Source organism: Puma concolor, chromosome B3 (assembly GCF_028749965.1).
Source record: "Puma concolor isolate L17-30 chromosome B3, mPumCon1.1.hap2, whole genome shotgun sequence".
NCBI classification, from domain to species: domain Eukaryota; kingdom Metazoa; phylum Chordata; class Mammalia; order Carnivora; family Felidae; genus Puma; species Puma concolor.
Window position 1 is genome coordinate 149,091,465 of NC_141672.1, and position 22,243 is coordinate 149,113,707.

At 56.5% G+C, this 22,243-nt stretch overlaps 2 long non-coding RNA genes across 5 annotated transcripts; both read left to right on the forward strand.

Moving 5' to 3' along the window:
• The first annotated feature begins 2,382 nt into the window (after positions 1–2,382).
• On the forward strand, positions 2,383–4,188 carry LOC147580524 (uncharacterized). Its single transcript, XR_015251955.1, has 2 exons — positions 2,383–3,067; positions 3,927–4,188. It is a non-coding gene; the product is annotated as an uncharacterized LOC147580524 (long non-coding RNA).
• A 1,542-nt stretch (positions 4,189–5,730) lies between these two features.
• On the forward strand, positions 5,731–17,541 carry LOC147580525 (uncharacterized). Of its 4 annotated transcripts, XR_015253028.1 has the most exons (4): positions 5,731–5,890; positions 9,139–9,191; positions 10,100–10,419; positions 16,876–17,541. It is a non-coding gene; the product is annotated as an uncharacterized LOC147580525 (long non-coding RNA). The 4 variants fall into 4 exon arrangements; XR_015253026.1 differs by lacking the exon at positions 5,731–5,890 and having other exon boundaries at positions 8,371–9,191; XR_015253029.1 differs by lacking the exons at positions 5,731–5,890; positions 9,139–9,191; positions 10,100–10,419 and adding exons at positions 10,589–12,225; positions 15,542–16,762.
• Positions 17,542–22,243: the final 4,702 nt, after the last annotated feature.

The window sequence follows — 22,243 nt, forward strand, 5'->3', positions numbered from 1 at the left end:
GGCCCTGGACCTCCCCCATCCCGGAATCCCCAGACTCCTGTCACAGGCCGCCCCTCTGCCTGCAGGTCTGTCCTCTCCTTTCCCAGTGTCCTGCCCTCTTGGTCACACGTGACCCGGAGCCAGTGCCCCCGGTTAGAAGCATCTCTCCCTACCCCTTGGCCAGCACCCCTTCTGGGCACAGAGCACGGATGTCTGGACTCTGGGGGGTGTCTGCCGTTCCCCTGCCCCCGGGCCGGGTCCCCTCTTCACAGGAGCCCCTGCTCCGTGGATGGTCAGAGCCTGGGCCAGAGCAGACACCGTGTCTGACTGATTGAACCTGCTTCCTCTGACTCACGCACAGTGGAAGGACTTTGGGGAAGCTGCGGCCCAGAGAGGGGCAGGGCCCTGCCAAGGCCACACAGCCAGCGACTGCTGAGCCCTCTGGCTCTCCCTTCCTTGTCCATTATCAACGCCACGGGCCAAAGGGCCCCTGTGTTCTTGTGGACCGAGTGACCCTCCCCCCCATCCAACAGCAGCCTCTCGCCCAAGCCCCTGGGGGGCAACTCACTTTTCGGTTGAGCCCCCGTTGGCCACACAGGGGAGCGGACACAATAGCAGCTCCAACGACTCACGTCCCAGCCCAGTGCTCCTTCCAGACGTCAACCAGACCCTTCCCTCCATTTCCCAGATGAGGAAACTGAGGCTCGGAGAGCAGAGCCGCTTGCCCAGGTCCATGAGGCAGAGCCCCGACCCCAGACACAGGTCTGACCGCCGGCTCACCTGGCTGCTGAGGTTTCCCAGGGGGCCCGGCCCGCCTGTGGGGCATCTCCACTGTCCGGCATGCTGGGGTCCTCGGGGGCAGCCGCGTCCGGCTTCAGAGCTGCGTGGCATCGGCTGCGGGCACCTGCGTGGGAGCCCAGTGTCCCCCTGGGCGAGGGCTGGCCTTGAGTGGGCAGTGGGGGCGGGCCCGGGCGGGAGGCGCGTGCAGCGGCCCAACCAGGCCCTTTCCTCTCTCTTTTTAGAAGCTCAAACTGCTCCTCAGTGGTGACGTTGCTCAGGAGAAAACTTTCCTTTTCTTGGAGGTTTTGTTTCACTGGAGATTAGGGGAGAGAACATCCTCCCTGGCCGTATGGGCCACACCAGAGCACAAGAGCTCAGCACCTGAGTGCACCGGGCCCACCCGCCAGGCCATCCCAAGCACCCACGCCCTGCGACCTCACCCTCTGCCTGCAGACACAGCCCCGGGAGGGGCTCTCACCTCCGGCCACCTGTCCAGCCCTGGGAGGGGCAGCTCCTGCCCGCAAGGAGCCCCATCTGGGGGAAAGAGAGACATTCCCAGCCCTGACAACTGTCCTGTCCTACAAGCATCTGCACCGAAGCAGACACGACCGTGACCGTGCAGGAACGCTGCCCCCTCAGCTAAAGCATAGAAGGGTGTCAACGGGGGTGTGCAGGCAGCCATGAATAGATGCACGTGGGTCGGCGAGGATAGAGGGCTTTGTCCGAATACCAGACCCCCCCACCCCCACCCCTCCGCACTTTGACTGTGTATTGCTCTCTGAAGGCGGCCGGGACAGAGCACCACAGAATGGGGGGCTCAACACACAGAGGTTTACTGCCTCACAGTCTGGAAACCAGAAGTGTGCTGTCTGGGCACGAGCACCCCGCGCTCCCTCCCGGGCTCTAGGCGAGCGTCTTTCTCCTCTTCCAGCTGCTGGGGGGGCTGTTCTGAATGACAGGAATTCAAGATAGCCATGCTTTGGGTTTCGGGGAGGAAGACTTTATTAATTATCGGGGAAGGGAATATAAGGAAGTAAAGAATTAGAATAAACGTAAAGAGGGAGAGAGTTCAGAGAACAGAGAAGGGTCCGTACGTCAGGTCAGGTACTCAGAACATTCAGCCTCCCGGCTGGGGGAGCCCTGCGGTGAACGGTCCTGTTGGGGTCCTGACTGAGGGTCCTGGGCAAAGCGTCCTCCCCTCGGGTGAGGCTTCTGACTATTCCTGCCAGGTCAACATATGCACCGCCTGTGTGCATAGTCACGGAGTTTGTCTAAGTGCAGACCCCAGCCAGCTGGTTTTCTGTTTCTTTGTCTCTCTTATCGCATCGCAGTCTTAGCAGCCTGGAATCTGTGTACTCCTCCTGGAATCTGTGTACTCCTCCTGGAATCTGTGTACTCCTCCTGGAATCTGTGTACTCCGACCATCCCAGGGGCGCATCCCCGTCCAGCTCAAGGAGGAACTCAGGCACATTAATCCCTCTTGATGTCAGGAACAGAAGGGCCCATTCTGACCCTGAGGTCACATACAGAGCACAAGCCAACTAAGCCCCCCGTGAGTGTGCACGCGCAGTTCTGGGCAGGAATGCACAAGCCACACCGAGATTTTACACGAAACAGGTGGCTAGCTGCCCTTGATGGCCTGGCTCGTGCGTGTCCCACCCCCATCTGTGCTGTGCCCACATCCCTCCTTGTCTCCTTTTACAAGGACAGCAGTCATCAGGCCAGGGGCCACCTAATCCCAGATGGTGTCATCTTAATTAACCACATCGGCAGAGACCCCACCTCCAAGTAAGGTCACATTCCGAGGCTCCGGTGGGCGTGAGTTCCGGGAACTGATTCAACCCAGCGGTGACTATACACAGGAGGTGTTGGTGGAGGTTCCTGTGAGGTGTCCCCAGAGGGGTCAGAGGGTTCAGCTGGGTCCCCGGGAATGCTGTCTGCACTGGTGGTGGCAGGTGGCTGAGTGCAGCTGAGAAGGAGTCTGGCTGTCTCCAGGGACATTCGGGCCTCAGCCTCAGGCCTTGGGGGGCTGCCTCCAGTGCTGCTGAAGGTATGCAGGACAGGAGGCCTGAATCTTCCTCCATGCCCCCTCCCCTGTGACCTTGGGTGAAGGCCTGAGACCGGCCGCCTGGACACGGAAGGTGACGGGGGCCTGCTTTCCTGGGTGGGTGTGCCAGCAAGACTGTGCCTGGCGTGACCTGGGAGCCCCCAGCCAAGGGGCAACGGGGTCAGAGAAGAAAGCCGTCGAATCCTTGGCTAAGACGAAGGCCTGGAAGGGTTTGGGAGGCCGTGTGAGCAGGCCTGGCAGGTGCGTCCCCCTCCTCCTCCCTCAGGTCCTTAGGGGTCCTAGGAAGGGGTGCGGGGAGGGGCCTGGGCAGCCCTCTCCTCAGAGCAGGCAGTGGACCAGGGGCCCGACTGGGGAGGGGGCAGAGTCGGGGGCTGGCAAGTGACGCTGCTGGTGCCCCACGGGGTGTCAGGACCACAGGCACATGCTATGCAGGGGATCGGTGCCGGGCTCGGCGCTGAAGGGAGGGGTGGGGAGCAACCCAGGCTGGTTTAGCTGAATGGACAGTCAGCCTGTCCCACTGGGAAGGGCAGCGGTGATGGTATGCTGGTTATTCTGCTCTGCCCCTCAGAGTCCCTGAGCTCTGTGCGTGTCACTGGGGTTGAGTTAGGCCGACACCGGGGGACACAGGGTGGAGGGAGTGGCTGGGGGCTGGCTCCTGTACGTGGCCCCCAGCAGCCCAGGGTAGGGCTGCCCTGCCCTGATCCGTGGCCACAGGCCAAGTCTGGCTCTCCGCTGCCCCCTGTCCCCTGGGGTCCCATCACCTGCCCTCACCTCTCTGACCCACCCCTCACGAAAGTCTCCAAGTGCCCTTTGAGCGGCTGTATCTTACTTGCCTGATGTAGTGGGACACGTAAAACACACGAAGGGGGCAGATTGTCGAGTGGGGACAGGGTTTCCTTTAGGGGTGGTGGAATGTTCTGGAAGTAGATAGAGGCAGTGGTTGCACAACATTGTGAATGCACTAAACGCCGCTGGATTGTGCAGTTCAAAATGGTTCACTTTATGGGACCCTCACCTCAATGAAAGGTGCAGAGGGCTCGCGGTGAACAGTACCCCCCTTCCCCGCCCCTCCCCCCTTCCCCTCTGTCTCTTGCATCAGGGTGCAGGTGTTCTGGACGCGGACAAGGTGGAGCACACAGCGTGCACACCGGCACCTTGCTTCCTGCACTTGACAATACTTTCTGGAGGGCTCTTTTCGGACGAATGGCGTCTGCACTGAGCCCCAGGACAAGTTCCCGCAAGCAGAGCTGCTGGGGTTTGACTTGCAGTTAAAAACAACAGTTTTCGTGACGCGGACACATTGGACATTCCGCCACTAGGAGGAACTGGGGCAAAGGTTTTAAAACATTTTCACCAAGTTACAGAGAGAGAAATGTGAGTTTGTGGCCAGGGAAGCTGTGCGTTCGGCACCACCTGGAGGGCCCGCCTCGCCAACGGGCACCTGGGGCGCAGGGTGGGGTGGGGAGGGCTTGCCGCCCGCCAACAGGTGTCTGCAGGACGGGGTCTCCAGGATGCTGCGGGCCCAGTGCGGGAAGACGGGGCTGCGGATGGGGTGGGTATTCTCTGTTGGAGTGTGGGAGGGAAGCCCTTGAGGTCACAGGCCACGTGTGTGTGTCCGCATTTGTCTGCAGCTTTCTAGGGAGAGGACTCCCAGCCCTTAGTAGACCCCGAGACTACCGGACAGTGAGCCCCAAGCTTTACACAGATCCGGCTTCAGCTTGTGATCTTCGGTTCAGGGGCTGGGCAACCTTGGGAAGGGACGGCACCCCCCAGCCCTGTCGCGGTGGGTGGGCTCGTAATCGCGACTCCACTCTGTGAGAGTCGTGGGTGAGGAGAGAACCACAAGTTTGGGAAGGGGCCCAGCACGGAGCCCGTTGTGCCAATAGCCTGGTCTCTGCGTCCTTAGTTCCCCGAGGAGGACGATGTCCCCGCCCCGCCCCCGCCCCAGCGGCAAAGGTTCCCAGATGCTGCTGACCTGGAACAGGAGGTGAGAAGGGGCACACAGAGCCCCTCCTCCTCCCCAGAGATTAGAGGCTGCCGGGCTTGGGGAAGGGGAGAGGAGGGGAGGGGGCGGGGCCAAGGGGATGGGGGTGTCAGTGCTGCTGGGGCGGGGGTTTCGGGAATGCGGGGAGGGGGCAGGGTTGCACGGGTGAGGGAGGGGAGGAAGGGGCAGGGTTGGGGTGGGTCAGGGTTGCAAGAGGGAGGAGTCCTGGAAGGGACCCTGGGGCACGCACTGGGGGGGGAGGGTGGAGACCCTCCCTCAGCAGAGGTGGATGAGTGCACCTGAGTGAGCCTTCCTGAGCACAGAGGGGTCTCCGCCCCGCGCAGGCCCCCTTACGGCTGAAGTCTGAGGGCGCGTTGCTCCTCTGCCAGACCCACCGCAACACCTCCCTTGTCAGAATAAAATCACGGTCTTTACCCTGGGCCAGCAGACCCGCTGTGATCTGGCCCCCACCATCTGCCATCACCTCCTACGAGCGCTTTGCCCCACCAGCCACACGGGCCTCCTGGCTGTTCCCGCTGCCCTAGGGCCTGTGCACGGCGTTCCCTTGGCCGGGAACACACCGTCCCATACACCGGCGGGCTGTTTCACCTCCCTCAGCCTTGCTCTGGTGTCACCTTCCCAGGAGGCCTTCCCCAACCACTCCAGCTGGAAAGGCAGGCCCACCCAGCGCTCCCCACCCCCTTTCTGTGCTCCTGCCATCACCTAATTCTGGGATACTGTGGTTTTTATCATTTACCTGTCCACTAGGATGCACATTCCCAGAAGGCAGAGATTTCTTTTTCCCCTCTCTACCTCGGTACTCACAAACGGTGCCTGGCAGACAACAGGTGCTCAGTAAATATTCGGCAAACGAGTGACCTGTGCCCCATGAGTGTAAATGTGGACAGCTGTGGCCCCTGGCCACGGGGCATAATAAAGAGCTCCTTTTGGAGATAGCTCCTGGGTGTCTCCCCCCAGAAAGGGGCAGACCCGATGACTCAGCCTGAAGGCGTGCTGTTTGATGATTACAGGAAACAAAACAAAAGGTGATTTGGAATACCAAGAAACAACTTGCAGAGGTAAACCTGGGGCAAGTATGAATTGGCAACATTGTAGAGAACAGCTAGTCCCTGATCCTCCGAGGGGGCTCCAGGGGTGAAGCCCGTCTTTGGGGTAAGCTGTCTGGACGACGAAGGCCAGTTTCCCAGGCCATCCCAGAGCACTGTCACAGCGTGCACACCTCTGGCATCTGGCAGCCTTAAATACTCTCGCTTTCCCCGACCCACTTTCAAAATTTAGAAATTGCCTCTGGTTTCATCGTAAGCCAGTGAAGATCCGTGAAGTCAGAAAGCCAAGGACTCACCTTGACACACACGTTTCCCAGTGCATGTTAAAATTAATATAAGACTTGCAAAACGTGTTTGTATCCACCTGTAATATCTGATCATGGGACACTTTTGGGATCTGCTACGGAAAAGGCTGGGGAAATTGGTTCCATTTTCAATGAGGATTGTAATTGTTTTTCATTTAAAAATTTTTTTTTTTTTTCAACGTTTATTTCTTTTTGGGACAGAGAGAGACAGAGCATGAGCGGGGGAGGGGCAGAGAGAGAGGGAGACACAGAATCGGAAACAGGCTCCAGGCTCTGAGCCATCAGCCCAGAGCCCGACACGGGGCTCGAACTCCCGGACCGCGAGATCGTGACCTGGCTGAAGTCGGATGCTCAACCGACTGCGCCACCCAGGCGCCCCTCATTTTAACAACGCCAACATCAAGGAATGCCTGCCGGGAAGATTCCAGTGGGTAAGTGGGAGTGGGGCGCTTGGGGCCCCCATGTTACACTGGGGACTTTCGGGTTCCGTGCATGTGGCTGGGCTGCAAGGTGGAGGCATAATAACCGTGTTTTTAAAGGTGCGGAAGCAGATGATCGAGCCAAAACTCAGAACACAGTGACCGAGCATTGCCAGGAGCCTGGAGGGAGCTCAGTGTTATGAGCTAAGTCACCGTGTGTAGTTTACTGCTGAAAAACCAAGACCTCGAGAGATAAACCTGTGGAACTTTCTCAAGAAAGAGGTGTTGCGAACAGAAATGGTTAAAAATAGAGAAAGGAAACCCATGCAGGCCTCCAGGGCTCGGTCAGCATCCGCTCCCCGCTCCCCTGGGCTACTTTTCTGTTACCAGGCATGTGTATTACTAGGGCACGGTTTTTGTTTTCTGTTTTTAATTTCCAAATGCTGATCCCTGGGTGGAAGGCTCCGGGCCCAAGTCCAAGCAAAGCCTCAGCAAGTCAGGAGAGCTAGAGCCCCGGGCCCAGCGGCTCCCCCCGCCCATTTTCCAAGAACACGTCCACCCCGGCAGGATGTTCCGTCAGCCGCCCTGCTGTGCCCTGGACAGCCCAGCGTCCCGAAGCCCAGCGTCAGGGCCCTGTGCACCTGAGGGCTCTGCGGCCAGGGCTGCGTCAGTGTCCCAGGGGTCCGTCTCCGCACTGGACAGGTGGGGTCCCGGGCTCAGAGCGGGCTTTCCTCCAGCTCTGGACAGAACCCAGGGCTCCCGAGGTTCCGACTCCTCTCTCAGGCTCTCAGGACTCACCCCCAGGGCAGAGCTTTCCTGAAGCAGGGAGGCAAGAGCGAGGTGTGTTGGGGTTCCACCAGGGGCACAGGGCTGCCAAGAGCAAGCCCTTTGAGGAAGGAAGTTGGGACGGATGGGAAGGAAGTGGGTGAAGCCAGAGGCCCGCACGGCCTCTGTGCAGGAGACACCTCCTTCCCTCACCGGCAAGGCCCAGACGGAGGGCCGCACAGCCTGGGTCTTCCGGGGCCGGGCGGCCCAGGGCAGAGGCCGGACACCGGTGTGGGATTAGCTACGCGACCCGGGACGAGCCAGCCCCACCCGAGTCTGTTTCTTCATCTATAAAAGGGGGACTCTTGGTTGCAAGGGGCAGAAGCCCCAACTGAAGCCAGCCTGCGATAAAAGGACAACAAAACGTTGCACTCCAGGGCAGGGCTGACAGGGCACGAGGCAGGCTGAGGGGGGCAGCCTGGGCCTCACGCCTCCCCAGCCGGTTCTGTCTGTCCCTGACGCCTCGTTCTGGCTCTGCACCGGCTCCCTCGTGTGGACACATAGGACCCTGGAAGGAGCCGGCGGTATGTTCCCGCCCGGGGCCTCTCAGCAGAAAGGTTCCAAGTGCAGAGCACAGGGCCTGTCTGGATGTCACACGGGATGTGACAAAGAGCTGTTTTCTTGTGCAACGGTGGGCGGCTCACTGCCTTGTATTCGCTTTTGTGCCTCATTCCCCACCCCACCCCCCAGCTGTGCCCTAGGAATACAGAACTAACAAAGTCTTACAGCAGAAGCTTTGCCTTGGGGTCTGTTTCCTAGAGAACCTCGGATGAGATAGCTGCTCATAAGCTGTGTGACCTTGGATACTTGCTTAATCTGTCTGTGCTTCAATTCTCTCATCTGAAAAATGGAGTCATGGGTTACACTGACTTATGGAGTCATAGGAACTCCTATCTCATGGGTTACACTGAGTTAAACATGCAGAAGGCACCGGGAGCTGGGGAAGCTTTCTTTTTTTATTTTTATTTTTTTAAGTTTGTTTTTATTTATTTTGAGAGAGAACAAGACTGAGCAGGGGCGGGGCAGAGAGAGAGAGAGAGAGAGAGAGAGAAGGAGAGAGAGAGAATCCCAAGTAGGCTCCACACTGACAGCACAGAGCCCAACGTGGGGCTTGAACTCACAATCCTTCAGATCATGACCTGAGCGGAACTCAAGAGTCTGACGCTTAACCGACTGAGCCATCCAAGTGCCCATGCCTCTAATTTTACAATTGAGGAAACTGAGGCCCAGAGAAAGGAAGTAACCTGGCCAACTTGAGGGAACGGGCAGAGACAAGGAGTATATTGGGGGAGGAGGCACACAGGTCCCATCCCCAGCCTAGCACAGAGCCCTCTGGAACAGACCCCCCCCCCCCAACATCAGGGAGCCAGGGGGCCGGGCCTGGGGACCCTGTGGCTTCTGCCTGGGTCGGTTGTGTCTGTGGCCTCTCCAGGGGATGGCCGGGAACGGGGAGCATGGGCACCCCCGCCGAGGCCTCAGAGTCCTGGTGAGTGGCCCAGACAGCCAGGAGCCAGGGCTGAGGCAGCGGTAGGCCAGTACCGGTCACCATGGGGGCTGAACATCCAGGCGTGGAGTTTGCTCTCTGCCCAAACCCTGTGTCCTACTTAATGACAAACCTCTAAGACCAGGCAGTGGGGTGAAACAGAGGAGTGTCTTTAGCAGAGTCAGGCTGGGGTCCTCTCAGGTTCTAGCTGACCCTTTCCTATTCCAGGCCTGCTCCTTGATGTCCGGGTGGCACTAGCTGGGACCAAATGACACGCCCAGGTAAGCTCACACTCAGATGTGAGTGCCAGCAGCCTGGCCTCCTAAAACAGGAGAGGGGAGCAGGGTTACACTGGGGCCCCTCGTACCCAGAGCATCCATATCCAAGGCTGGCATGTGTCAGGACGGCCCCATCATCGTACGGATGGGGACACTTTGGGAGGATGAGACATGCCAGCGTCACAGCCGGCGGAACAGACCCAGGTGTCCAACCCAGGCCGGGGTGTGCAGAGCGGATGTGACCGAACTCAAGGGCTTTATCCCCCAGGAATACACAACCCGAGGGTGTGTTGCAAGCAAAGAACTTTGTATTACTTGTTCCAAGTGAGGAGACAGGGAGATGGCTCTCAAAGCACCGGCTCCCCGTGGGGTCAGCGCAGGAAGCTCTCACCGGGGGGCTGGGGGCAGGGGCAGGGAGCTTGAGTAAGCAGGTCGACTGTGGACACACGTCGGTGTGCATGCACACGGTGTGTACCCTGTAGGTCCGAAAAATGGTAGAAAACTCCACCCACAGCAGGGACACTTCGGGTTGTAATGAGCTAAAGGTAATGTCCCCCCGGGGGGCTGCTGTGCCGGCCCTTAGCTCGTGCTCACACTGGGGGCCTGGCCCCGGCCTGGAGCTGTTGTTCTGCAAAACCAAACCCGCTCCTCCCTTGCCTTTGTCACTTCCCTTCCCCGCTTCGCCTGCTGGTTTTCCGCCCTCTGATTCCAGTGACTTCCAGACGCACCTTAGCTGGCACCCAGGGCTCCGCGAACGGTGGGTGGGGGCTCAGAGGAGGCCCACGGACCCAGGGGATGGGTCTCCCCTTCTCGAGCTCCAGGCGCCTGTGGAACTCAGCACAGGGCACAGTCACCGTGGAATGAATGCTGCCCAGGCGTCTAAAAACCTTTTTTTTCTTTTTCCAACTGAGAATCTGATTGCCTCAATAGACTGGTCGGACTTCAAGAACTTCACTCTTTACGGAGGCCGTCCTGGGGCGGGACTGAGACAGACCTTGAACCCCCAGCCCTCAACACGGCGGAGTGGAGCCCCAGGGGGAGACAGCCCTCATCCTAGTCTACTGGGGCCTCTGGAGCCACCTTCAGTCAGCCCTTTCTGAGGACCTGCATTACCGAGGAGCCCCATCACCCCCGGGACCGTCTCAGCATTCGGAATTGAGTCCTCTCGGGTTTTGCCACGGTTTGGAAAGAGCATTCGCTCCACAGGGCAGTGGGGGCCTGAAGAGTTGAGGTAAAGTTGCAGAAAGTGGGGAGAGCCCAGGTAGAGAGCCTGTCTCCCTCACCCCAGGCTTCCCACACTCACCTCCTCTGGGAAGCCTTCCCGGATGCCCCTGTATTCTCCGAACTTTCCTGGCATCTTCCATGGAGACTTCCTCCCTGCCTCCTCCGCTCGTCTGGGGCCCGACCACACGCAGTGCAGGGATGAGGAACACTGGTCTGCTTCTATGGGGTTCTGGCCCCGCTGGGAAGGGAGCCTTGGACGTCAGGAACAGCGGAGAAAGGACCAGTGTGTAAATCAAGCTGCTGTCTTCCAGGCTCTATGCTAAAGCGGGTTACACACATTCTCCATTTAACCCTTGTGTAACCTTCTAAAACTGCCATGATTATCATTATGTTATAGATGAGGACGCTAAGACACACAGACGTTAAGCTGCTGAGGTCGCACGGCAGCACATGCCAGAGCCCTACTTTGAGCCCCAAAGGGCCACCTGTCAGAGCCATCATCCACGTGTGTGGCTCAGGGGTGGAGGCAGGCGAGGGGTGGCTTCCTGGAGAAGGGGGGGGCATGCGGGCAGGGACAGGAGGGTGGGTGTGGACTAACCCCTAGTTCCCGCGTTTGAGGGTGTGATTGCAGGCTAAGGGTTTGGGGCAGAATTATGGCCCCCCAAATGTCCACGTCCTGACCCAACCTGTGAACACGTTAACTCCCACGTCAAAAGGGACTTGGCCAATTTGGTCAAGTTAAGGATCTCAAGATCATCCCGGATTATCCGGGTGGTCCCATGTGGTCCCAAGGGTCCTTATAGGAGGGAGGCAGGAGGGTCTGAGTGAGGGGAGATGTGACAAGGGACAAAAGTCAGAGAGAGAGCGGAAGCCGTCACACCACCGATGGAGGAGAGGCCATGCACCGAGGAACCCGAGTGGCTTCCGGGGAAGCTGGGAAAGGCAAGGAAAGGGGTTCCCTCTGGAGCCTCCAGGCGGAACGCAGCTCGGCCAACGCCTTGACCTTCGCCCCGCGGGCCCGCTCTGGACTGCTGGCCTCCAGCGCTGGAAGAGAACACGTGTGTGTTCCAACGGCAGTGGCCGGAGCAGACACGGGGCTCGGGACAGCACCGCCCTTCAGAAAGCCAGATTCAGTCCTACCTTCTGTCTTCCGGGCCCTGTGATGGGTCTCGGGGACACAGTGGCCAGGGGGACACCGCCCCGGGCCCGCTGAACTAGGGGCCCCTCGAGCCGAGCAGGTTATCAGTAAGTGGCAGCCGACAGAGCCCGTTCCCAGGCTGCACGCAGGGCCTCTGTTTATCGGAAAGGGGCTTATCTGGATGGTGGGGCCGGGCTCTGCAGGGGCGAGGCGGTGCCCACTGCTGCCCACATGCCCCGCGGGGGGTCCTCACCGCGCTGAGTGGGGGTCTCCACGGGCCTGCGGGGAGGCATGAGGGGTCAGCACCGGCGCCGACACACAAGTGCCCGAACACCGCCCGGCACGTCCGCGGCTACACTGGCCCCGAACTGGAAATGACCCGCAGGCCATCCGCAGGGCGGCTCGGGGGCCGCCTTCTCGCTCGGTGGGGCACTAGAACGGCCCCGAAAACATCTGCTAATTCTCATCAGGCTCACACCGAGCCAGAGAGCACCTCTTGCACGACCCCGCTCATGCAGTGTTCACAAGGAGGAAACACCAATCTGCGTGTTGGACGTCAGGGGGGGCTGCCCGGCCGGGCGTGACTCGGGGCGCTGGGCTTCGGGAGAACTGGTGACAGTCCTCTGAGCGGTGTACTCACGGACAGTGTCTTTTCTGAGTGCGCGTTATATTGCGGTAAGAAGTTCATTTTTATTTTATTTTATTTTTTGTTTAATTTTATTTTTTAAATATGGTCATTTTTTTAAAAACATTTATTTATTTTTGAGAGAGAGAGAGGGAGACAGAGGATCTGAAGCAGGCTCTGTGCTGTGAGCACAGAGCCTGATGTGGGGCTCGAACTCACAAACTGTGAGATCATGACCTGAGTTGACATCAAGTCAACTCAGGCCGCTTAACTGACTGAGCCACCCAGGTGCCCCAGAAGTTCATTTTTATTTTTATTTTTTGAATCTTAATTTTATTTTTTATTATTTTTTTAAATTTACATCCAAATTAGCATATAGTGCAACAATGACTTCAGGAGTAGATTCCTTAACGCCCCTTCCCCATTTAGCCCATCCCCCCTCCCACACCCTCTCCAGGAACCCTCAGTTTGTTCTCCATATTTAATGAGTCTCTTATGTTTTGTCCCCTTCCCTGTTTTTATATTATTTTTGTTTCCCTTCCCTTACGTTCATCTGTTTTGTCTCATAAAGTCCTCATATGAGTGAAGTCATATGATTTTTGTCTTTCTCTGACTAATTTCACTTAGCATAATACCCTCCAGTTCCATCCGTGTAGTTGCAAATGGCAAGATTTCATTCTTTTTGATTGCCAAGTAATACTCCATGGTATATATATATATATATATACCACATCTTCTTTATCCATTCATCCCTAGATGGACATCTGGGCTCTTTCCATACTTTGGCTATTGTCGATAGAGCTGCTATAAACATGGGGGTGCATGTGTCCCTTCGAAACAGCACACCTGTATCCCGTGGATAAATGCCTAGTAGTGCGACTGCTGGGTCATAGGGTAGTTCTATTTTTAGTTTTTGGAGGAACCTCCATACTCCATACTGTTTTCCAGAGTGGCTGCACCAGCTTGCACTCCCACCAACAATGCAAAAGGAATCCTCTTTCTCCGCATCCTCACCAACATCTGTTGTTGCCTGAGTTGTTCATGTGAGCCATTCTGACAGGTGTGAGGTGGTATCTCAGTGTGGTTTTGATTTGTATTTCCCTGACGATGAGTGATGTGGAGCATTTTTTCATGAGTCAGTTGGCCATCTGGATGTCTTCTTTGGCGAAGTGTCTGTTCATGTCTTTTGCCCATTTCTTCACTGGATTATTTGTTTTTTCGGTGTTGACTTTGATAAGTTCTTTATAGATTTTGGATACTAACCCTTTATCTGATATGTCATTTGCAAATATCTTCTCCCATTCTGTCGGTTGCCTTTTAGTTTTGCTGATTGTTTCCTTCGCTGTGCAGAAGCTTTTGATTTTGATGAGGTCCCAGGAGCTCCTTTTTGCTTTTGTCTCCCTTGCCTCTGGAGACATGTTGAGTAAGAAGTTGCTGTGGGCAAGATCAAAGAGGTTTTTGCCTGTTTTCTCCTGGAGGATTTTGATGGTTTCCAGTCTTACATTTAGGTTTTCATCCATTTTGAGTTTATTTTTGTGTCTGGTGTAAGAAAGTGGTCCAGGTTCATTTTTCTGCCTGTCACTGTCCAGTTTTCCCAGCACCATTTGCTGAGGAGACTGTCTTCATTCCATTGGATATTCTTTCCTGCTTTGTCAAAGATTAGGTGGCCATACGTCTGTGGGTCCATTTCTGGGTTCTCTATTCTGTTCCATTGATCCGAGTGTCTGTTCTTGTGCCAGTACCATACTGTCTTGATGATTACAGCTTTGTACTACAGCTTGAAGTCTGGGATTGTGATGCCTCCTGCTTTGGTTTTCTTTTTCAAGATCGCTTTGGCTATTTGGGGTTTTTTCTGTTTCCATACAAATTTTAGGATTATTTGTTCTAGCTCTGTGAAGAATGCTGGTGTTATTAAGTTCATTTTTATTTTTATTTAAAGATTTATTTATTTTTGAGAGAGCGAGCAAGCCCAAGGCAGGGAGGGGCAGAGAGAGGGGGAGAGAGAGAATCCCCAGCAGGTTTCGTACTGTCAGCACAGAGCCTGACACGGGCTCGAACTCAAAAACCCCAAGATCATGACCTAAGCCAAGGTCCAACGCTTAACTAAGGCACCCAGGCACCCCAAGAAGTTTATTTTTAAAATCACTGACCATACACTTTGTGATAAGCACCGGATGAAACTAATATAATGCTGTATGTTAACCACACTAGAATTTACAATAAAATAAAGTAAAATGAAACAAAGTAAAATAAAATAAAAAATAACTGAGCATATGCCAGTGATTAGGGTATTTTGGTGGCTCTGCGAAACAAAGGTCATTGTCTGGAACTGAGGACGCACAGGCTCTGACACGAACCTACCTGCACTGAGATGCTACGTGACCCTGGGCAAACTGTGGCCCATTTTTGGGTCTCAACTTCATCCAAAATTTGGAAGGGTGTGCATGTGAGTTCTATGATTTTTGTAGAAACTGAGCAAAATGTTCGAACTGCAGCTAATCCGTATCCTCTCAGCCTTGGTTGGGGCTGGACGTGTTTTCCCGTGTCCTGTTGGTGGTCATGTGAAGATTTGGCTCCACTGCTAACCTTGGCCACAGAGGCAGGTGTGTGGGCGTCTGGAGAGAACGTGGTGGGCGATGGGATCCTTTAGACGGGCTGGAGTTTTGTGTGACCTTGGGTTAGCTACTTAACCTCTGTTTGTTTCCTCACTGGTGAAGTGAGTGTGATGGCATCCACTCCACTGGGCAGGTGCAAAGCTCAGGTAGATGCCATGCTTTCCCTACAGCTGGGGAGGACCCTCAGCCGTGTGGGGAGGACTCTCAGCGGGGTGGGGAGGATCCTAAGGATGACATCTGATCAGTCTGACAGTTTGTTGATCCAAACTAGACAAAGAGAGTAAAAGTGGCCGGGGCCCCTTGTAGGGCAGAGGCCGTGGCACGAGGGTCTCCCCTTGCCAGCCCACGAGCCCTGGGAGAAGCAGAGGAGACGGAGAGGTAGATGCTGGTGTCCTAGGGGCCTGCCTTCGCTCCCTGTGGGACGCTCCCAGGGCCTTGTGGACATGCCAGTAACCGCAGGGCTGGAGACGCCTCCCTGAATTCTGCTCGGGTGGGGGCCGCGCTCTGTGGAGCAAACAGGACTCGGCGGGGGGGGGCGGGGGTCCTGACACACGAGGGACAGCCATGAAGACTGCTGGCTGGGCGCTGCAGCACAGAGAATTTTCTACGGGCCTAGGGTTCCCAGTGCTACAAGCCAGGGGGCTCTGAACTTCTGGCCTTCTGTGTGGAGGCTGGTGCTTCTCCCAGCCTGTGTCAGAGAATCCAAATCTGCTTATTTTTAATGACGTTTTCCTAATTATATTTTATATAGATGCTCATGCAAGAAAAAGGAAAAGAAAAGAAACACGTAGAAAAGCAAAGTAAGAAAATAAAAATCACCCATAATTTCATCCTCTGGAGACAGGAGCTGTGCACGCCCTTCAGATTTAGGTGCCTCGTGACCAGATATATTTTATTAGTTAGACTCTTTGGTGGCCGGTGGCAGAAGGTGACTCCGGCTATCTGTACTAATTAAAGCACACTTTGCTGGATCGGGAAAATTCCCAGACTGCCACAGCTTCACACAGTGCACATTTATTTCCTGCTGAGAGGCCCCACACAGCTGTTCCAGCAGGTGGAGGGTGTGGGGGCCGCCTGGTTTCACTCAGCCGCCCAGACGCCCAGGCCGAAGGTGGTTCTGGGTCTCGGGTCCCCCGTCCTCACGCAGCCACGGGCGGAGGAAGACAGCTGGTGCAGGAGGGGTCTCCGGGCGTGGCGTCCAGACCATCCCTTTGCTCTCCGTTAGCCAAATTCGGGCCCGTGGCCACCCGCCAGGAGGCTGAGGCTCCAGCTCTGAGGGCCAGCGTCCCTCAAGGTGCCCTGGGAGCCACGGAGCGGGAGGCGGTAAAAGGGCAGCCGTCTGTAGCCAGGGAGACCGGCCACTGCAGCTGCCAGGGACCCTTCCCAGGCTCTGGGCCCCTCCCGCAGGGTTCAGCGTCTCAGACGAGAGCACTGGCGGTCAAGCCCGAATCCTACCACGTCCCTGGCCTTCCAGTAACCCCGGTGCAGAGGGGAAGGCTCTGCCCTCTGCCGGGGTCGCCCCACTCTCTCTCCAGGGAGAGACCACTCTCTGAAGGGCTACTGGGACAGGAGATCGGTGCTGGACACTCAGATAACCGTCTTTCATATTGTGCACTTCCCTGCGCTGTGTTGCTGGGCCTGGACCCTGTCCTTTGGCCGGTCCCACTCCCTGGGCCTCCCCCCACCATCCCAGAGGCCACAGCCGCCCCAGGGTTTCTACAGGATGGAGGGACGTCAAGGCCAATCCTGTCAGTGGAACTGCCCAGAGGCCTCATGGAAAGTAGCCACATGGAGTCCAAGGTGGCTCAGCTTGGGCCACGTGTCATCAAAGTTTCCGTGTTACGCCCCCCTGTAAACAAGACGTCCCCAGTCCTCCCGTTGCCACAACGGTGACCAGCCCACAGAAAGCAGCGGGAGGGGAAGGGAAGGAGGGCCACAAAGGTAGAATTCACCTCTCGTTCCCAGTCTGGAGGTGAGTTGTCTTTGGGGGACCTCCCTCTGTGAGTTCCTGGGTCCCTGACATACCCCAGTTGGCATTTGAAAAAATAAGTACATAACGAGATGCTCGACACGGTTGGTCCTCAGGGAAATGCCGACTGAAGCCTTGAGCCGTGACTCCCTTCACGAGATGTGACTCCAATGGACAAGACCGGTGACAGCTGGTGTCGGGGAGGCCGCAGAGCCGCTGGAACTCCCGCACGCTCATGGCGGGGCTGCGCGATGGCCGCTGAACAATTATTCCGTGAGTGGCTGGTGTGAGCTCTTCTGTGACCCTGCGGCGCCCTTGCAGGCATTTGCTGATGAGCAGAGAAGCCCTGTGTTCACACGAAGATTGCACGCGGCTTTGTTCTGACAGGGGGGAGCCGGGAACAATGGCACGTCCCTCATCAGGATCAGGGACGAACAAACTGCCGTCTGCTCGCACGACAGAACACCTCTCGTCAACGCAAAGGAACCACTGCCCCCCCCCACAGCCACGGACAGACCTCAGAAACACGGTGAGCAAAAGCAGCCGGGCCGAAGGGACGCATTCGCGGGGGTCCACCAGATGTGGGTTCAAGGCAGGCAGACCCTCCCCGTGGGGTCGGAGCTCAGGAGGAGCAAACTCGTGGGCGATGGAAATGCTCTCCGTCTTGACGTGGGTGGTGGTCACCTGGGTACATGTGCCAGGGGTCATCGAGCCGTCCGCTTGTGCTGTGCCTTTGACCGCATGTGATTTATATTCTAATAAAGTACCGTGAAAATCTGTGATCCCTTTCTGGTGAATGCTGGGCCTTTCTGACTGTGGTCCCACCTTGGCTGCTGGGCGGGTCGGGGACCCACGGGCCCGGAGGCAGGTGGAGGGGGACCTCGGACCCAAGCTCAGGATGTGGGTCACCCGGTCTCACTGGTCCTGCCTCCTCCGCGAGCCCTCGGCAGGTGAGCACGGGGCGGTCTCTGCTGCACGGTGACCTGTGGCCTCCCTGGTGGCCTCGCCACGCCCACCCCCCCCCCCACCCCCCCCCCCCCCGTCCTCACTGGCAAAGAGTAACAGGGCGCTGCTGTTTTAACCTGCATTGCTCTGGTCCGTAGTGACGGGGAACTTCTAAAGCGTGATCGCTGACCATTTTCATTTCTCTGTTCAGCGCCTGATGTCTTCTAGGGCCCGGTCCGCAAACCGCTTGTCCGCTACCCAGAAAGGAAAGACAAACGTCTGCCAAGCAAGGGTTTCCGAAGGGATTTTTACTTTTCCCTGCGAGACTGTGCTCCTCTTTTCTGTGCTTCTCCTGGGAGGTGTCCCTTCTGCGGGTGTTTCTTTTGTAACGACAGTGACAACGGAATCAGATGATCGTCAGAGTAGGTAAAATCGGGTCAAATCCCTCAAATCCGACAGCCTCAAATCCAAGCTCCCCCCCGGCTTCTACGCCTTTCCAGAGGCGGGGCATCCCGTGGCTTCCTCTGAGTGTTCTCAGGGTCCCCTTCCGGACCCACCCTGCCCTGCACACACCCGCGAGTGCACACACTCACTCACACCCGTGTCCCTGCCCTGCACACACCCACGAGTGCACACACTCACCCACACCCGTGTCCCTGTGTTCAGCCGACGCAGGCTGGCAGGTGGAGGTGAGGAGACGGACAGCTGCCAGTCGCCTCACCCGGCTCTCGTGTGTCCGCTGTCCCCTTCCCTTGGCCTCCACTCTCCTTTCTCCTCTGGGGCCTGCCAGGCCACATAGGTGTCGTCTGCAAAGAACCCTGTCCTTAGAGTCACAAACTCCTCTCTAAACTGCTGATCGATGTGTTTTTCCGACCGTGAGAACAACTCAAAGCTAGCTACCGCTCGTCTGCAAAGAACCCTGTCCTTAGAGTCACAAACTCCTCTCTAAACTGCTGATCGATGTGTTTTTCCGACCGTGAGAACAACTCAAAGCTAGCTACCGCACATTTTAGACGCTCCTTCGCCAGCACCCTAACGAAGCGCGGTGTCTCTGCTCCTGAACCGACTCCAGACTCGTTCCCTGGCCCTCCCGGGCTGGCCAGCCACACTACGCTGTTCGGACAGAGCACACAAGGGTCCTGGCTGGACCCGGAGCCAAGCAGGGTGAGGCAGCTTCAATGCCAAGGGAGGGTATGGATTTGATTATTCTATTCCGGGGCCCCCCCCAAAGCTTTCAGAGCAGGGCTGTGATTTGGACAGAACCAGGAATCTTCTGGAAATCTTGTCGTCTGGCTGTCGCACAGGCAGCTGGCGGGAGAGGGACTCTAGGGTCTGGGCGACATTTCTGAGGGACAGCCGTCGGTGATGGGGAGGACTGACGGAGGAGGGGACGACAGCCCGGCCGTCTAGGGGGAAGCCGACTCCTCTCTCCTGGTCCGGAACGGTCTGTCGTTTGCTTGGGACCCTACCTGACACGGGCCATTGCTGCTGAGATGGGGCCGGCCAAGGCCACGGGAAGGTCCGAGGAAGCTTGAAGCCAGCATAGCATTAAGCAGGCACACGGGCCACCCTCCGGCAGGGCTCCCGGCCGGGCCGGGGTCTCGCTCAGGACCGCTGGAGAAGGGAGGGGCACGGGCTTTTGTATTTGCGGACGTGGTGCTCGCAGCAGACACATTCGTGGGGTTTTTTGCATCGAGTGACGACGGTCAGCATCTACTGCACGTTGTGGGAAGTCCAGTCCTGAGCATCTTCTGGCGCATAACTTACATATTCATGTACGCGCACGTGTGTGTGTGTGATCACACATATGCTCTTATGTACTCCCCACAGCCCTGTGAGGTGGCTGCCTTCACAGAGAGACTGAGGCAGAGAAGCAAAGTGGCCCAAGGTCGCACAGCTGGGAAGGGGCAGAACCAGCAGCATACCCGGTGGGACTGAGGGGTCTACTTCCCGGAAAGAACGAAACGAGGACACAGTGGGGTAGCCCTCTGGCCCCAGCCCCACTGCTGACCCTGACGAGCTTGTCTGGGTCATCTTTTAAATGCACACCCCTCACGGGACACTCTGGGGAGCCACGGGTTTGCGCACTACCTGGCTCGAGGTGATGGTTTCCCATGTTTGTATGTGGGTCAGGTCTCACCAAACGGCACACTTTCATTTTTTTAATGTCTATTTATTTATTTTGAATATTTAATGTTTATTTGTTTTTGAGAGAGAGAGACAGGGAGACACAGAATCCGAAGCAGGCTCCAGGCTCTGAGCTGTCAGCACGGAGCCCGGCGTGGGGCTCGAACTCACGGACTGCGAGATCATGACCTGAGCTGAAGTCAGACGCTTCACCTACTGAGCCCCCCTGGCGCCCCCAAAAGACACGCTTTAAACACGGGCACTGCGCCGTATGTCAATGATATATCAATAAAGCTGTTTAAAAAAACTGATAGTACTTACAGGAGATTTAAATCTTTGTAATATTTCTACAGTAACTCGTATTCACCTTATGTGACCCCATCACAATGTTTGAGCATGCTGCATAAAATTCATGATTCATTTCTGAGTCTTAGCACTGCTTCGAGAACTTGGCTGTTGCCTCACAAGAGCAGAGTGCCTCCAGATTAAAGCTAAGAGCTGCAGTGGCTCAAGACACATTTTATAATCTGGCATTCCTGAAAATAGAAAAGTATGCAAAAGTGCTGTTTATAACAAGATAGTGGTTCTTCTGAAATAAAGCAGAAAACAAACGTCTATGTAAACGTGTGCCAATTTTTTGTAAAGCGCACTGCATAGAGCCTGTTTGGCCTGCCCGCCCACCCAGAGCTCAACAGGACGCAGGCAAGCCCGGGAGACGGCTTGGGTCTAGTTCCACGCCACCGCAGCGATGCGGGTTTCACAATGATGCGCGTCAGAGTGTTTGGTTTGCACTACACTATAGCCTATGAAGTGTGCGAGGGCATTGCGTATAAAGAGCAACGTACACCCCTTGGGGCGCCTGGTGGCTCGGTCGGTTGAGCGTCTCTGACTCTCGATTTCGGCTCAGGTCATGATCTCACGGTTTGTGAGTTCGAGCCCCGCTTCAGGCTCTGCGCTGACAGCAAGGAGCCTGCCTGGGATTCTCCCTCTCTCCCTCTCTCTCTCTCTCTCTGCCCCTCCCCAGATCGTTCTCTCTCTCTCTCAAAATAAACGGTAAAAAAAAAACCCAGAATGTACATACCTTCATCTAAAAACGCTTTGTTGCTAAGAGAAATGCTAGTCAGGGGCGCCCAGGTGGCTCAGTCAGTTGAGCGTCCGACTTCGGCTCAGGTCATGATCTCATGGTCCATGAGTTCAAGCCCCGCGTCGGGCTCTGTGCTGACAGCTCGGAGCCTGGAGCCTGTTGGCTTAAAGCACCACCACTCAGGTTTGCTGCGTGAACCGTTTCTCTGTAGCAGGAGATGCTGACAGAATTTTACCCCCCAAACTTCTTTGGAAATGAGTTAGTCCTCTGAGGCCGCTTTCTCAACTCTGTTCCTGTGATATTCTCCTTTCTTCACTGTCATTTCAACAACGGTCCTCAAGGCAACCTCACTGGGACTGGATTCCAGCTCAAGAAACCACGTTCCATGCTCATCCGTAAGAAGCTACGTGCCTGGGGGCGCCTGAGTGGCTCAGTCGGTTGAGCGCCCGACTTCCACTCAGGTCACGATCTCGCGGTTGGTGGGTTCAAGCCCCGTGTTGGGCTCTGTGCTGGCAGCTCGGAGCCTGGAACCTGCTTCAGACTCTGTGTCTCCCTCTCTCTCTGCCCCTCCCCTGCTCATGCTCTCTCTCTCTGTCTCTCAATAATAAATAAACGCTAAAAAAAGTTTTTTTAAATAAAAAAAATAAAAAGCAGCTACGTGCCCGTCCGAGTTTCATCCTGAGGTGCAGCAAGTCAGGCGCGTCCTCGGGCCCCACTTCTGCCCCTGGTTCCCTGGCTGCTTCCAGCACATCCGCACTGACTTCCTCCCCAAAGTGCTGAACCCCTCAGAGCCCTCCGTGAGGGCTGCGATCAGCTTCTGCCAAACTGCTGTTTGTGTTATTTTGTCTCCTTCCCGTGCACCAGCAATGGCATCTAGGAGGTGAACCCTTTCCAGAAGTCTTCCACTTGGTGTGCCCACGTCCTCAGAGGAATCACTGTCCCGGGCGGCTACAGCCTCGCGAAGTGCCTTTCTCGAGTAACAGGACTGGAAAGTCGAAGCGACTGCTTCAGCCACGGGCTGCGGGGTGGATGTCATGTTAGCGGCACGACAACCCCATCGGTCTCATCGCTCGCCTCCGGCAGAGCCCCTGGGCGCCCCACGTCAGCAGTGAGCAGCCACATTCGGAAAGGGCTCCTTTTCTTCTGAGCAGGAGGTCTCAGCGGTGGGATTAAGACATTCAGTAGACCATGTTGGAAACGGACGTGCGGTCACCCAGCTTTCGTTGTTCCGTTACAGAGCTCAGGCCGGGCGGGCGAAGCATCGTCTCCCGGGCCCCAGGGGAGCCAGTGGACGCTGGCCTCCATTTCAAGCCACCAGCTGCGTTAGC